This window comes from Chamaea fasciata, unplaced genomic scaffold (genome assembly GCF_029207755.1).
Source record: "Chamaea fasciata isolate MVZ Bird 193981 ecotype frontalis unplaced genomic scaffold, bChaFas1.0.hap1 SCAF_5, whole genome shotgun sequence".
NCBI lineage: Eukaryota > Metazoa > Chordata > Aves > Passeriformes > Sylviidae > Chamaea > Chamaea fasciata.
Genome location: NW_027094090.1, coordinates 18,105,244 through 18,122,372, shown reverse-complemented (window position 1 = coordinate 18,122,372; position 17,129 = coordinate 18,105,244).

The window sequence follows — 17,129 nt, the reverse complement described above, 5'->3', positions numbered from 1 at the left end:
ACATTTGTATCAAACATAAGACTTCCTTGTCTGAATATGTTTTGATTTGTTTTGTTGTTTTTGGTGTGTTTTTTTTTTTTAAACTTATGAAATGGTTGACATGATGGTAATAACACCAAGGTTGTGGGTTTGATACTCATATATTACTCAGTACTCTAAAAGTTAACTTGATGATCCTTGTGAGTCCTTTCCAACTCAGAATATTCTGTGATTGTGTGATCTTAACAACAAATCTGCAGAACATTGCTAGTGTCTATTGGACTTAAAAAGTAGAAAGAAAAAAAAAGTAGCATGAGCATGGGTGAATGTATTTCAGTAAAAAAAAAAAAAAAAGTGAAAAATAATACTTAAAATGCATGTTCAGGACACGAGATTGTGTAGAAAATTTAGGCAGGAGACTGAAGAAATGGAATGAATCACTATTTAGAAAAGAAGTTAATGCATTTAAACTGGAATTGCAAAGGCAAAAAAAGAAACAGAGATGATATAAAAAGGATGACAATAACTAGAAAGGACAAAACAAAAATGGAAGAAAAGATATAAAAAAGCATAATTGGATTTGGCAAAATGAGCAGGAATGGTGAGAGAAAAATGGATAATGGCAATAGCAAGAAAATTGGTGAGGAATAAATTGGTTTTATTTGATGATAAGTCTGTTCCTTAACTTCTGATTCCTTTTGGTAGATTGTTATGTGTTAGGCAGTATTGAAATATCTTAGATGACTAAATTTTCAGCAGAGTCATACACTGGGATTATTTCATCCTGATAGCTGATAGAAGCTAGAAGCTAGGCATGTGTGTAGCAAACGATGATCAGCTAATCACCAAATTATATCAGAAGTATTTAATTCAGTTAAGAACATGGGATGTATTGGATTGTTTTCCTGGGGCTCATCCTGTGTTTCATTAACTTTTTATGCACAGGAATTCCACTCATGAAGGCATTGAAGAACTATTTTAGGCTTAGTCAAAAATCTCTCTCTTATGTCAAGGAGACATGTATTTGCTAAAGACTACTAAAAACATTTATATGTGATTACTCCTTTAAAGCATAACAATACTGAAAACCCATTTATGTTTAATAAAATTTTAGTTAAAAAAAAAAGTTAGAAAACAGAGACAGCAGAATATGAGGCCTTCCTTATTTCACCCATCTTGAATGGTGACTGAGAGTCATAGGACATTTCGTTTGCTGTGCCAGGCAGGATGTAGTTTCAGATGAGAATGTAAGAGGAAAATTTATGAAACAGCATTAATGAAACTCAGCCCAATTTTAAATATCTGCTTCTCAGTTCTGAAGCAGCATCTGAATATAAAGGTAAAGAATCATCTTCGTTTCTGCTGTCTGACATGAGTAAATTGCCAAGTGTATTTTATCAGAATAAAATAAATGAGATTTTTCAATGTACGTGAATAATTCTGAGCAAGCCTGCAAAAATCCAGATGCCCTTATTGCTCTAAGCAAGTTTTGAAGGCCAGACTAGGCTACCTGTCTTCTCATTAAACAGTTATTTTCCTGATCCTTTGGAAAGAACTATCACTTTTTGTGAATTCACTCTAGCATAGTCAGAAAGGAATTACTCTCATCACAATTTTGTAAGAGCAAGGTCCTGAAATTGCACTACCTGAATGGACTAAGCAGAGGGATGATGTGACATGCACACACATGAATGCCTTCCCCTGATCCCAAAGAAATCTGTCATGTGGATGTTTCGTGTTGTAGGTCTGCCCTCAATACAGGAGCTGATATTTCTGGCTGTTCAGAAACAGTCTCTGTAATGACCTTTTGTTATTTTCATGTTTCTTGCATTGAGTTCATTCACTCTGGAGGCTTAAGAGCCTTCAGATCTTATATTTGCATTGTAAGATGCTCTGTACATCTTTTTTTCTACACTTTTACATCTGCAGATCTTCTCTTATAAGGATAGCCTGACTTGTCATTTTGTCATTAATGGTTCCTCTTCTCATATGCATAGAAATATATTTTTGAACTATAAGTCTATTGCACAAATACAATATAAAGACTCTACATGGGAGGACAAAAAAACCAAACAAACAAAAAACCAAAAAAACCCCCAAACAAACACAAAAACAAAACAAAAAACAACCAAAAACAAAAACAAACCCAAACCAAAAACAAAACAAAAAAACCCCCAAACTGAATAAGAAAAACCCAAGTTACAACTTTTTAAATCCTCAAATCAAAAATGTTGCTCTTAGAAAACAGAACCAGCTACTTCTTTATTTAGAGAAACAAAAACTTAGGATGCTTCCGTAGTTAAGTGTAGGTAAGTATAGTTCATTATTTCACCTTCCTTCTACCTGCAGAAATTCCTGGGGATCCACCACAAAATGTTCTCATGGGCAAGGTTTAGTAATTTTGGGGAGTGTTTAACCAGACAATAGGAATGAGTCCTGACACTTATTTGCTTTTTGAGGTGCTCTAAGCTCTAGCAGAGCAAACTAATATGATTTTCCTAGAGGAGTGAGATCTAAGGTACCCTTAAATGGGATTTGAAATCTTGATGTTTAATCAGATTTCTCTATTGTCTTAATGGACTGAAAGTGAATAAAAAAGGTCCCTGAATAATAGAGGGATGAAAAATTACCAGTCCCCATGATCATATGGTTTGTATTCCTCACTGTATTGTAAATTTTGAAAGCAATATACACCTGTTAAATCAGTATGTTTGTTTTGCTACATAATTTTTTTTGTTGTTTTCATTTAATGACTGGACCACAGAGAGATAGTTGGGGAGATAAGGAATGCAGCAGGGAGGAGCTCTCCCTGCACACAAGAGAGAGAGTGTTGCAGTAAAGGCAACTAGTCTATGAAGGTTTGGACAGATTTGCTGGAGCAGGCAGCAGGGCTCAGACAGCATTAATGAGATTGTTTATTAGTACCGGATGAACAATTCTGCAACTCACTTGACAAACACCAAGCAAAAAGCACCACAGGGGAGCGTCCCACTGCCTTAAGCAACTCCATGATCTGTGGCACAAAATAATCACTGAAGAAAAACAATCTATTTTCCATCGATTGAATTTTCTCTAACATATGAAAGTGCTTCTATCAGAATTTAAAATCTACGCAAACCCTGCATGAGATCAGGAGCTTTGTTTAAAAATCAGTAATCTGTGCTTAAAACAGCAGCACAAACCTGAAATGTTGTGACTGACTTAATAAGCTGTATATGCTGTACTGCATCTATTTAATTTCGGGGTTTTTTACGTTCTTTGGTTTTGATTCTTAAATTCAAAAGTGTTACCTTAGCTACTGCACAGCATCAGATGTTCTTAGTACTGAAAACTGCCCTATTTTCCACAACTGTCTACTTTTCCTGCATACCCAGTGTTTGAATCTGTTTTAAATGGATGTTTGTCAGCTAACTTGACCAGAGTCTTTTTTTTTTTTTTCTTTTTGAATACATTCCCTCAGGGTCTGCTTGAGCTAAGCTACTAATATGTAGCAAATATGCTTTTTTGGTATATGTGTACTCACATATTTCTATTCACGTGAAAACTGTGTGCATAAGTAAGTTCACAAATGCATCATCTTTCTCTTTTCATTCTTTCATCCATTTATCCATACACACATCCATTCACTCATCCAGTTTATGAGCAATTTGTTATAGTATAGGATAAACAACAGACTTTGCAGGGTTTTCATCTTCAACTTTTTTTTGTCGGTGATCCAAGATCATCGGAAAAGTGAATGTGAAAGGCTGATTCTGCTTCTTTATTAAGTAAGTCTAGGAAAAGTGACTAAACTGAAAGGAATTTGTCACACTATGTCATTTATATTTTGAATTAGTGCCCAGAGCACTTTATTGGTTGCTAAAGTGTTTCTATGGTTTCTCAGGTCATTTTTACTCAAAACTGAACCTTAGTGTTATAATGGAAGGTATACTGCAGTGTTATAAGGTATACCATTTTGAGGGGATGTGTCACTACCATATCCCTTTTCTTGTGTTATGTTTTCTTTCTTGTGATAACCAGTTGCTTTCCTGTTTATATTGACTCCATCTGTATGAGCTGTCATTGTGATGTTGATATGTTAAATACTGAGTTTAATCTTCCTTTTCCTCTGGACCTCCTGCTCCTTTTCTTCCTCAGAAGAGTGAACAACTCTCTTTTAACTTGGCAGAAAAGTTGCCACACATATCTGTACACATACACTGTTGTCCTTCCATAACCTTGAAACAGTCATTCTTGAGTTCTCATTTGATTGCAGTTTTATGGGTTTGCATTTAAAGTGTTTAGTACACCACAATTTTCATTGCTCTCTAAGGTTTATCTTCCTTGACTCTCACAGGTATTGTAGAAATGAAGCATCTTTCTGTTCAGCAAGAGAACTGTTGTGACTGCTAACAAGCAAACTGTATCTAGAAGGAATTTCATCCCTGCAGTCAGCTCTTTCAGTGAGCAGGGATAGCACCTGTGCTGGTACATGGAAGCCATCTATCTATTTAGAAAGCTTTTGCTTATGTAGCTCAACATAAAGCAATACCATGTAGTAAATGCAGAAAGCTGAAACATCTGCTTAAAAAACCTCTTGGTTACTTATTAGGAATGGTAAAATTATATCTACCTTGGTACAGCTGAGGATGAAGAGTCCCTGTCACCACAAACAACCTTAAGATTTTATTTAGCCTAAAGTAAATTTCTGCCTCCATTTGCAAGGGGTGTCTCATTCTTGCTCATATGGATATTTTGACTATAGAGAAGTAAAACTTAAAATTAAATTAAATAGCAGTTATTATTTTATGCAAATTGTAGGTTAAATGCTATCAATTTAATGCTTTTAGCAAGGTCGTATGTGTATTGAAATCCCAATAGATATTTGTTGACTATTTAAAGCCATAAGCCTCATCATTCTGAGGGTGGTGAGATTCTGGATGGAACAGGTCACCCAGGGATGTTGTGGCTGACCCAACCCTGACAGTATTCAAGGCCAGGTTGGATAAGGCCTTGGGCAACCTGGTCTGGGGGAAGATGTTCCTGCCCATGAAGGGAGTGGTTGGGACTGGGTGATCTTTACCGTCTCTTCCAACCCTTGATATTCCGTGATTGTGATTCTATCATTTATCGAAGAGCTCTTAGATGTGGTCATTGCAATCAGACAGCCAGATGGGCTGTCAAAGTCCATAGCTGTCAGCCAGGTAACTGTACTGTGTCAGCTCAGCAGCACTCTGCAGGCACAGCTAATTGAGGATATCATGGGTAAGGACTGAGTGTTGTGACTATGTCCTGATAATTACTCATAATGATTACAAAGCAAGAACTGTGACTGTGTGTTGTTAATGAGCAGCAATCTAGTCATGCCTTGTTTTGAATTTTGAAACTGGCCTGGCTTATTAGTCTTTTAAATACTTCTATCACAGTGATTTCTAATTTTCTGACTGGTGCATATATCTATATCTAATCTATACCTATACATATACCTATACCTATACCTATACCTATACCTATACCTATACCTATACCTATACCTATACCTATACCTATACCTATCTATACCTATATCTATATCATCTATCTATATCCATCCTTCTGTATTTTCTGTTGTAATGCCAGTGTCAGGCAATCATTGAGAGTGTGACAGAGAATTTTACCTTTAATCACATATTCTCAGGTTTCACCTGTCTAACTCTCTGCACTTTGGCTGTTTAGTTTTTGCAAGGCATTTATGGTACACCATGGCCAGCAAGGGAGAAAAGCACCATCAAGCTTAACTCATCTCAACTCTCCTGGACATCTAACTTGGATTTGGAGTCACCTCTCTGGGGTATCTACACCTCTCGTCTGATTATAGAGAAAGATTACATGAATTTCTTGGATTTGGAACTGACTACAAGTCATTGCTGAACTGTTTCCCATCTTTGGAGGCTGCCTCTTCTAGGTACTTAAATTTTCTTTTAATTCAGGCCCAAGTTTTCAAAACATAAAACAGTCAATACAGATTTTTCAGGGTTATGCACCAGCCACCCGTATCAAGAGGAATATTAATTTCAATGGAGATTTTGCTGGGAGTTTTTAATGTAAGCTTACATATCAGTGGTGAGAAGAAAGCTCAGTCCATTATCTAGTGTGCCTGCAGCTAGGCAGCTGTACTTACTTTATTGAACCAAGTTCAGAGATTCATAGATCATAAAAGCCAGAAGGAACTATTGTGATCATTTGCTGTGACCTCCTGCATAACACAGACCATTGGAAATTTTTAAAATTAATTTCCATGAAATAAAGTGTTCCATTTAGAAAAATAGCCAATCTTGAAAGTGTTTCCAGAGATAAGTCTGCCATAATTAGTAGCAAATTATTTTAATGTTTTATTACTCTATAGTGCTTTACAGTTGATATGAATTTGGCTTACTTCATCTAAATCATTTGATCTCATTACAGAGTTACCTGCTGCACGAATCTGATATTATGAAGTGCCTGTTTGTCATGTGAGTATGGAGACTTAAGGCATGCACTAACCCAACCTTCCCTTTATTAAGGAAGACTGAATGAATAAGCGATTAAGGACATGCATTGTGAGAGGTATTTTCTGGTCAATTTGTATAAACATTTTCTACACTATGAACAACCGTTCTTATAATGCAGGCCTTGGATCTGGACAAGACAATATCCCCATAGGTGTTGTATCATTGCCAAGTAGAGAAATAGAGGTATCTTGTCTATTCCAAATAAATATCCTTTTTAGTGAAACAGGATTTATGTGACTGGTTTTGATCTTGCTGTTGTATTTGAAGGTTGAATTAGCTATTAGCTGAACAGGTCTCTTAATACGTATGTCTTCAGATAAAAAGTAAGAGATAAATTTTTCTGTTTTGTAAGTGTTGGCTACATTTGGACCTACTAAATGCATTAAAAAGTACTAAAAGACATACTGAACACCTGCACCAGTGCTCATTTTAGCATGTGATCTACCCTTAGTGTCAGTGACCTGTCCTTATTGTTTGCCTTTCATACACTGTTATGTCTTCTAGCAATAAAGTACCTTATTTTATGTCCTCTCTAAGTCCTTACTTCTCTGCAGCAACAGATATATCATGCAGCATATATTAAAACACTAGCTGCTGTTCACTCTTGAGCAAATAGTGGTATTTATTTTACCTACTCTGTCTGGGGGATTGAATTTTTAGTGATCTCAGTTACCAGTCTCCTAGAGATCCTAACAGAACCGAGAAAATTATTTCCAAGACTATTTCTGAGCATGCAAATCACATTTTTCCCTCTGAAGAAGTTTCTCTTTCATTCTCCCTGATGCCTACAGAAAGAACCAAGGGAACCAAACAACTAGCAGGTGAGGTGGATTCCTGAAAGTCGGAGCTGCTTGCATTTACAAAATTATCAGCTAATTTTAATCAGTTGTTAAGTTTCATATTCTCTTTCTGTTGCTCTGTTTTTGTAAGCAAAATGTGTTAAGTCAAAGGCCTTAGAGTAGTCTAAGAACACTACATCAAGACCCCTAATCAGCTGCAATTACTCCTGTTACTTTATTAGGACTTACAAAGATCACAAAGATATTAAGTTAGGTAATTATACACAAGAGAAAAGTATCCTTTCTCCTTAAACTCATTAATTCTGTGTGAAGCTGAACTGGGCTGTTGTTGCTACATACTGTGGTTAGGGATAATCTTGGGATGTCAGTTTCTTTCCCATTTCTGTGACATGTTAGTAAAAACATTTTTCACTGCAATTCTTGAGAGCAAGGCATAGGAAAAATTGACAATTCCTGTCTTGAACATTGTTTTCAGTGCAAGTCATATTCTTCATCTTCTATGCAGGTCCTTTTCTGGGGTATGTTATTGCATAGGAACATGATGGCAGATTTTTTCCCATCTGTAGCATGAGTCGACTTTTCAGGATGATTGTCTGTGTCCACAACCTTAGGATGATTAGACTTGCAAATACTAGAGGAACATGCTACACCAAAATCATCTGCAGCACGTGTGTATGGTGTGGTTATATTTGTGCATGCAGCTTGAAAACAGCAGTGACTTCTCTGAACTTTGAATTGTTGAAAGTGGAGCAGCTGGACTTCACTGGGAGTGGAGAGGGTTCTACACTCTATTATTATTTGTGTTATCACTTATCAAAACCAGAAAAGCCTGCACAGGGAATTTTGGCATGTTCTTAGTACTCTATACTTGGATTTCTAGATAATATTCTCTTTTCTCTTGGTATAACAAACAAAAGAACAAAGACTTCATGGAGATACTGAAAACAGGCTTGCTTTCATTAAATTTTCCTTATATGAAGATATTTACATAACAAGAATGAACTTTCAAAATATCATAATAAGGTTCACCAAAAATCAGATTGGTCAGAGATGCATTACAGCAATTTTTTTTTTTTTTTTTTTTTTTTTTTTTTTTTTTTTTGTTCAGCAGTATTATCTAGGTTGCAGAACAGAGAAATAAAATTTAGAAATGAAAGAAAAGGGAAAAATCCAGAAAGATGATTACTTTTAGTTCAAGAAGGGTATTTAAAAAGATTCAGTACAAGGCACACTGAAAGAATAAAAAATTTTCATAAGAAAATTTTAAATGAAAAAATGAAAGAAGATAGCTACCAGCAATCGAAATTTTCATAGGATATAAAGCAATCAAGTCCCAAGGCATTATAAATTGTATTTCAGCTGGCAAATCGTTCCACTTGGTACATGAAATACTACTGCCCCAAAGAAGTCAGTACCAGCCAAGGGCAGTTGTAAGGAATTTAGTTGCAAAGCTTGATACAGCAATATCCAGGGTCTTTTTAATTTTTTTTTAATTTTTTTTTTCTCTTACCTGTTAGGTTAGGATTGCGTAGAATATCTAATAATGCAGAGGCATGAAATGAAAATGGTGACATATGTATTTATTTGGCTGTGATCACACCTGGGAGATACATGAATATGAGTTGTATTTAAGCAAAGTGTTAATTAAAATATTTTTTACTTTTTGGATTGACTTGGTTTAAGACAATTTAAGGGGGTGGACACTCCCAAATGAGTTGCCTCCAATTTTTTTAATGACTCCCTTTTCACCAACAAGGAGAGACAAATGTGAGAAGATATAAGTTAAAAAATAACAGTTTAGTAAAAATGGAACAACAGGAGAAAAATAGAAGTGCTAAACACTAGCTACAATACTCCAGAATCTCACAGAGTTGGAACAAAGAGAAACAAAAATGGCGGACAGCCCCTCCCCCCAAGATGGTACCCTCCACAGGCAACTGTGGATGGGGGGAGAGAGCAAAGAGAGAAAAGCAACATGGCCAGCAAACCTCCACAATTACAAAAACTCATTCTTCTCCCCAAATAACAACCAATGGGGAACAAGGACAAAACAAAAAGAAAACTAGGTGTCCAAAACCAACCAAATGCTGCTCTTATCTCTCTGGCGGCCTGAACTGGGTAACTGGAACCTGTGGAGGGATTTCACCTTCTCCTTGGCAAAAATGGCATGCAGCCGGCTGGGGTAACTTGGACTCTGTGCCCTCCCGCTTTGACCGGGCACTGCTGGCAGGCTGGGGTGGCTGTATGGAGCAGGACTGTTTCATTTTCCTTGGCGTGGTACTGCGGCTGCTTGTCTGCCATGTGCTCACTGCCTCAGCTCTTCTGGCTAGAATGACAGGGTAAGGCAAGAGAGCTCCTGCCTGAGCACCACCAACCTTAAAAGAGCAGCACCCTTTTGCTGACGTCGTGGTTCTGTTTCTGGCTGCCTGGTCTTGAGAGATGGTAACAATTTTGGGTACAGGTAGTTATGGAATACAATAATAATTTTGGGTTACCCAGGTCTGAAGCTACTCCCTTCTCATCTTCCTTCTTCAGTGAATGCAGTACTTAGCTAGGCTATCATAAAGGTTAGCAGAACAGTTCAGAATCTCTTAATGCAGCATGGAATGGGACTGACTGTGCCATGAGAGAATAGCACACACCTCCCTCTGTCACACCCTGGTGCTTGCCTGCATGAAGGCTGATTTTCAGGGCTGAGCAGGCAGCATAAGCAAAGACCACAAACAACACAAGCTGATCAGATTTCATGATAGTGCTGTGCTTTTGCAGAGACAGATCCTATGTTATTTGCATTTTGAAAGACACATTATTAATCTTTTCACACCTGGCACCCAGTTACTAATGCAACATCTGGGCACAAGGTGGGCTAATGCTCCTTAGAAGGCATTCTTGTCTAACTGTGTCACTCTGAGGTGTAGGTGCTTGGTGTTATAATACTCATGATGGCTCAACCACTACAGACATCCATCTCTCTGTTCTTTAATCTCTAAAGAGGTTGCATTTAAGCAACATAAAGTGGTGGCCACAAGCCTTAAACATTCCCCAGTTCAGTGCAGAGACAATTCCTTTAGAGAAATAACTGAGAACAATAGAGCTGGCACAGCTTTCTTCAGTGTTTTTGATTATTTAATTAACTTTGAGACTATTTCTCTTACTGCATTTAATTATCACTACATTTTCTAGATCTTTGAAAAACCCAGTTCTCTTGCCAAGGTGATTTTTTTATTTATTTTAAAGGATCAGCACTTTTGCTCATTGCTGATTTCAGTGCCATTTGTGTGTGTGATGACTGAAGTGGCATTGGGACACTAAACACATGAGCACATCTTTCATACTTTTTGAAAGAAATCCAATTAAAAAAAAACCCAAACAAACTTCTATTAATTATTCATATACAAAAAAATCACTAAAAATTCAAGGTGGCCATGACAAAGAATTTTAACTTGCCATTGGGAATTTCTTTTTACCTGCAGAATAGAGGGTTAAGAGTACTGTGGCCTGTATCCAGGCAAAGTATGCTTTCCTGAAGTAAATCAGGGTGATTTCCTGAAGCAAATTTAAAAAGTGGTGAGAAAGTACTAACAAAAGCTTATTTCTGATGTTGCAAACACAAGCAAATCTTCATGAAAATTAAGCAATCAATGAATAGAAATTTCATTATGTAGCATTTTTGCACTCCTTAAGAAAATGTATGGTTTAAGTTATGAATATTCAACAGTCTGTAAAATACCATATTTAAGGACTCTTCTAATATTTCTGAATTATGAATAGTTCCAGGAAAGGTGGCTCATGGTGTAGAAGGGGAATCTAAATTTGTCAATTCATTCTCAACTGAATAATATGCTAATATTATTATATGTAATTTGAATATTGCACCTTATACTTTCATTCCTATGATCTAAAGGCATTTAAAAATTATATTTCATGAAGTAAAGAAACCTGGCTGAGAATGAAATTTACAGCAGGTGTTGTAAACTCAATTTAAACCAAATAAAAATAAATCTCTAGATGGCAATTGCTACACATGGACAAGTTTGAATAACATGGTAACGTATTCAAAAGGACACAATGAATGAATGGCTACAAACAGATAAAAATGCCAAAATACAACATAATAACTACCGGTGAAGAGGTAGTGTCTTCCAAATTAGGCATCTTAATGGTCCAGGGAGTGAACTTCTGCATCTAGAATAGGTCAGAGTCATTTTGTGGAAGTCTTTCTTTGCTGTTAAAAGCTAATTTTGCTAAACCCAGAAGTCTTTCTCAGAAATATTTTCAACTGAAGGTGATTAGAAAGGTTTCAGAGGAGACTTCAAACGTTCCAAAGAGAATAAAAGCACAAGCTCCATTTCCCATAGAGTGAGATGAACACACCTTTACCCTCTATGGGCCTTTCTTCAGATAGGAGAGACCCTAGAGCAAGGAACAAAAAGAGAAACAGTACTTGTTGAGAGAAGGGGATACAGTGGATTTTGCTCTTGCAAAAGCTGAAGAATGGCTCCTGGCCACTCTGGATGCAGAAGTCTGAACTCATTCACAAAAGGTCCTGCAATCTTGCACAGTTATGATCGGCCCAGATTTTCTTTTGCTTTCCCCTCAACCCATCTAAACTCTGGAGAGCTGGCCCAAGGAATCGCAAACAGTGTCATCCACTTTGGTTCAGTTAAATTACTACAATTTTTAAAATGTGAGTAGCAGTTTATTGTGCTGTCTAATACCTGTAGTAATTCTCAGCACTTTCATATCTCTATTCGTCTTCAAAGAGTCTCACTAATATTATCTAATTGATTTTCTGGTTTTCTTTTAAGACACAGTATTGCAGGCTGTGATCATGCAGACCACTCAGGTAATTATAATTTTCTTTGCATAGAAGATTATTCCAAAGACAATTTTTGTAATTTTAGGTGTAGTCTTGCAAATCCTAATTTTATCAGATAAAAGTTAACATTAAAGTGATTAAATGATAGAATTTTTGTTTGAATACTTCAAGAGTGACATGCTAGTAAATCCTTATTGGAAAAGGATTCTTTCATCTAAAACTTGACTGTTAAGTACTGAAAAATAGCATTAAAGGATTGGCTTTGACACAGCCCAAGCACAGGAGGAATCTAACTTTTATGCTATCAGAAAATTATTAAATTAAATATTCAAAGTTCAGAACAGTCTTCTGAGAATATTTTCCACAATGATTTTCAGCAGAGCAGTAAGTAGAAATTGGTCCTTTTCATTTAAAAGAGGAAGTATAAAAGATGCATTTTGTAACAAATAATTTGGTCAAGATGCATAATACATGAGCCGCTGTTCCACTGACCACCATTTTCTCAAATCTTGATTTGTATTTATTACTCTGGTGATTATTGCTTCTTACTTAAGGGACAGGAAGTGGTTAAACTAACAGAGTAAACTATTTTTTTCTTCCCTCCTCTAAGGTAATAAGAATTAAATAATAAAAATCATTCAAAATGAGCAACAGAGCAGATTCCTTAAATGTCTTCTGTCTCCTCTCTCCGGAGACAAGCACAACAAGGTGAATCTCATCATTATTTGTCTTTTCAAGGGCAAAGCTGTGATAGACAGGGCTTAATGTGTATCTTGGTGGAATTGGATTTGATCCTCAGGGCTGGGCCAGAAGGCTGCTTTGTTAGATTTGTTAGATTTAGTCTCTCTCCTGTGTTCTCTCTCTACCACAAACAAAATTACCTCTCGGAGGCCTGCATCAGCCTCAGAATCCTGAGACTATCTCCTTTTCTTGATTTCAGTCACATCTAAATCTGTTTAAACTGTCGACATGATGATTTGTGGAGAGACAGGGATTAAGCAGAAGGGAGATTAACACAGTTGTCTGTCTTCTTTGAAATAATATACCTGCTGCCAGTAAGGGCATTCTTCAATTTACATAACTTATCTCACAAGGAGGGCTTTACAGTTGTTATTGGGTTGCTTTTCTCACTATCAGCAGTACAAACTCACCTGCTACCTGCACATTTAAAACCTTGACAGTCCATCTCTTCAATTCCTGTAAGACTGAGACATGCCCTTGTTTCCAAGGCAGAACAAGATTTTTTGGTATTTGAGTAATATACATTCAAATAGATTATTTAAGAAATATGTATTAAATTCTGCTGGATTAGATATTCAAATACCCTAAAGAAAACACCTACATTCCAGTAGAGTAGAAACTCTGTGAATAATTGTATAGAAATGGAATAATGATCTCTCTTTTTCTTTCATTCGCTGAAAGAAATTGGCAGATTATTTATTATTCTAGTTGTCTAGGAAAAAGATGCCACGAAATATCTTCTTTAATACTTATTTAGATAATTCTTAACAGCAGTAACTAGAATTGCTTGTTCAGAATTTTGGGCTTGGCCTTATTGTGGTGGGGAACAAAGGACTGCAGAAAAGAAAGAAGGAAATTTTATCTAAAAAAATATCTATTTTTCTTACATTTTATACCTTTTATCTTTATTCAGTTATAAAGGATAAGGCACAGAGCCTTTTCTTCTCTATATACAGGACTTTGTAAAAGAAACCTTGTTTTGAATTAGGAACTGAATTGTGAGGTAGCACTATGCTAGTTAAGGCAAAGCACAAATTTTAAGCCAGAAAATTGATAAATGTACTGTCACAGCCACAGAAGCTGGAAGAGCTGCATATGCAGAAGAAAAATGAATAATTACATGGAAAAAAAGACAGTAGCCTCCTAGGTGTGAAACTCTTTTTTTTTTTGGTACTTTATATTTTTGTATGAAATCTCACATAAAAGCTGCTTCATGATTGCCGGGTAGTGTGCTGTTCTGCTGGGATGAGGAAGCTGATGTAGTTTTCTCCATCCAGCCTTCATTCTCTGGGAGTTAAAGCATTTGTGAAAACATCTGTTGCACCAGAACTAGGAAAGTTTTTGTGTTACAGAGCTTCAGCTTGTAGCTCAGCACGCTGCAGAGGAGCGAAGGCAGAGGAACAGACAGAACTGTTCGGTTCATCCCCCTCTGTGTCTCACTGAAATGCTAAGCAGTTCTTAACATGCTATAGGGTTGGTGGTTTTTTTTCAATATGAAAAACTAAAGTAATATGAACAACTACACGTGATGACATAAATAAAATGTATGTATGAATCAATCCATTTCTTAACCTATTTTCTGGGTCAAATTTGCTTCTGAGGTCTAAAGAATTTACTTATTTTTCTTCTTGTTCTTTTTTTTTTCAGACATTTTACTTCATAATTATCTTTGTGTCCTTAGCTATACCTATTAAACATTCCTCAAGAAACAGATTAGTTTCCCGAACTTCCCAGCTAAATCAAGCACATATAAACCATTCAAATTTTTCATCAAAAACTTTCAGACAGGCATCCAAACTTGGAGGTGCTTATATGGCTTGAACTGCATGTTTCAGATCTATCCATTTTTGGCAGAAATTCCAACAGAAGCTGCGTTTCCATTTTTGTATTGGCTGTATCTTTTAAGTAGCTCCTGTGACATGAAATTTTGGTTACTTGACACTTGTAGATATCACGATTTCTTTGACTGAATAAAGATGCAGTCTCAGTCCTCAGGTGTGCATAAATCAAGGCACTGAGCTGAAAGAGATTTTCCCAGTGATGACAACATGCGGAGTAGGTAACATTATTAGTGACACGGACCATTATGCAAGACTCTCAGTGGACTCCATATTCTCCAAAACCACACAAAGTTTATGCAAGTCTTAGCATTGCTTTCACTACCTTCTGATTAAGATCAGAACCATCTATGACTTATTATTTTTGTTTTACCTATCATCTAGTGCTGGGCTGCTGGTAGTTGAAAAAGACTCAGGTGTGAAAAGAAGGGCTATGTCTTACACAGGCTCAGAACAGGTATGGCAGAGACAGATAACTTCACAAGAAAGGACATACAATGATTAACAGACGGAGAATACTTGATGAATAGATCCTTGCACTAAAAGAGATTTGGGCAGCTGTATGTTTTCCAGTACTTTCTCTCTGTAGTAATTGTAGTTGTTTCTGTAGGTCAGATCTTATTTTTAATTAATTGAATTGCTGAATTGCTGAATTGCTGTATTGCTGAATTGGATGTTTTTAAGGACAGTCTTAATTCTAGCCTCAAAATCTTTAAAGGCTTACTCCTAACTAAATAAATTGGTCAGGAAGAATAGGGCATCTCTATAAATTTTCTTGGCATTCCACTTATGGGAAAAAATTATCTGGAAATTACCTTCTATTGCCACACATAGAAGAAGAATCAGAAGTGCCAAAGGGATGCTGAGAAAGGCTGCTGTACTGTCCCTGTCTAGTTTAACCCATTAGTTTATTTACTTTCACTCTTAGACTTTTCTGAAATAATTGAAAACAACCTCCTGACAAAAAGAGTTCATTATCTCCTTTTAGTGTGTGAAATTGTCAACTGTTGGCACCACATCTATGATGTAAGAAGAATTAATATTGTTTACTTTCTAAAGTGTTTGTTTTATTTTGTGCAGGTTTAGAAATATACAGAATTTTGTTTATGCTTGCAATACCTAATCCAAAATGGAGACAGAAAAAACATTTCTTCTAAACTCATTCTGCAAATTTAATTGCTCACAATACTCTCTGTGGGAATAAAAATACTGCAAGAATGCCCAGCATGAAGAGGCACTGGGATTAAATACTAAACAATTCACCTTACTGTGATTTCATATCAATGGGTTAAACATGATAAACAGTTTATGTATTCACATCAATTTAAGCTGCTGGATGTATCAGTGGAATGAATACATTTGCTGCTGTTTTTTTGGCTCATCAGTAAATCTAGTACAAAATCTGATGCTATACCAGTTGGATTTATATTGCTGCAACAGATAGAGATTGTTACTGATGCCAAAAAGACTGATTTTCTGCTGATTTGATTAGGACAGTAACTGTGCAAAGCTACATATTAATATATTAGAACACTGCAGTCCCCTAGAAGCCTGCAGAAGGGAATTTTGTATTGGATTTGGAAAATAAAAGATCTGTTATTTCTGTATCCTACTGCATCTACTAGAAAATTCATACAAATTCTTTAATCAGCCCGTTCATGTGTGCTAGGAAATGGGCTTTCCATATTAACCAGGGAAATGTCAACTCAAGGCTATGGGGGCTGGTGCTAATAAGGTTAATGAATAGCTGGCCTGAAAAGCAACAGATGGGCCTAACAGAGCGGGAGCCTTAATGGCATTTGTAATGCCTAGGGTCAACTGCAGTTTATCTTCATTTTTTTCTCATTTAAAATATTCCAACAGAATAATAAAATAAGTTTAAATTTTCCCCACAGGGAGATGAAATTTATGCAGCACTGTTTATTGAATATCAATGTGTTTGGTTACAAACAGAGGACTGCTACACTGCTGCTAGAACTGTAGTTGTTTTATATTTGTATTTGTAGAGGAATTTTTCATTTAGCTCATTTAAAATAGTACTCTCTTTTTATCAATTTCTGCTGCAGAGCTGTTTTGGATTTTTTTAATTTCTTTTTTGTTGTTGTTGTTTTGTTTGTTTTCTGAAGACAGCTAACACAAAAGGTCAATTTATTGCTGTATATTGCAGCTAGATACATGACCATTATGCTAAATTTGCATAGAGGAATTGTAAGGGTAGAGTTTCAATACCCATGTTGTGGTCTCTGTTTCTCCCCTAGGATGACAGAATTCATGCTCATTATAATAGAATGTCATATGATAGTATAGGATAGAGATGAAAAGAATATATGGTAGAAATCATAAATATTTCTAGATAAAGAAGCAAATGTTTCTGATCAAAAGGTAGTTGGATCTAAAATAACTTCTGTGACCTTGTCGTCCTTCATCTCAGATACACTAGTCT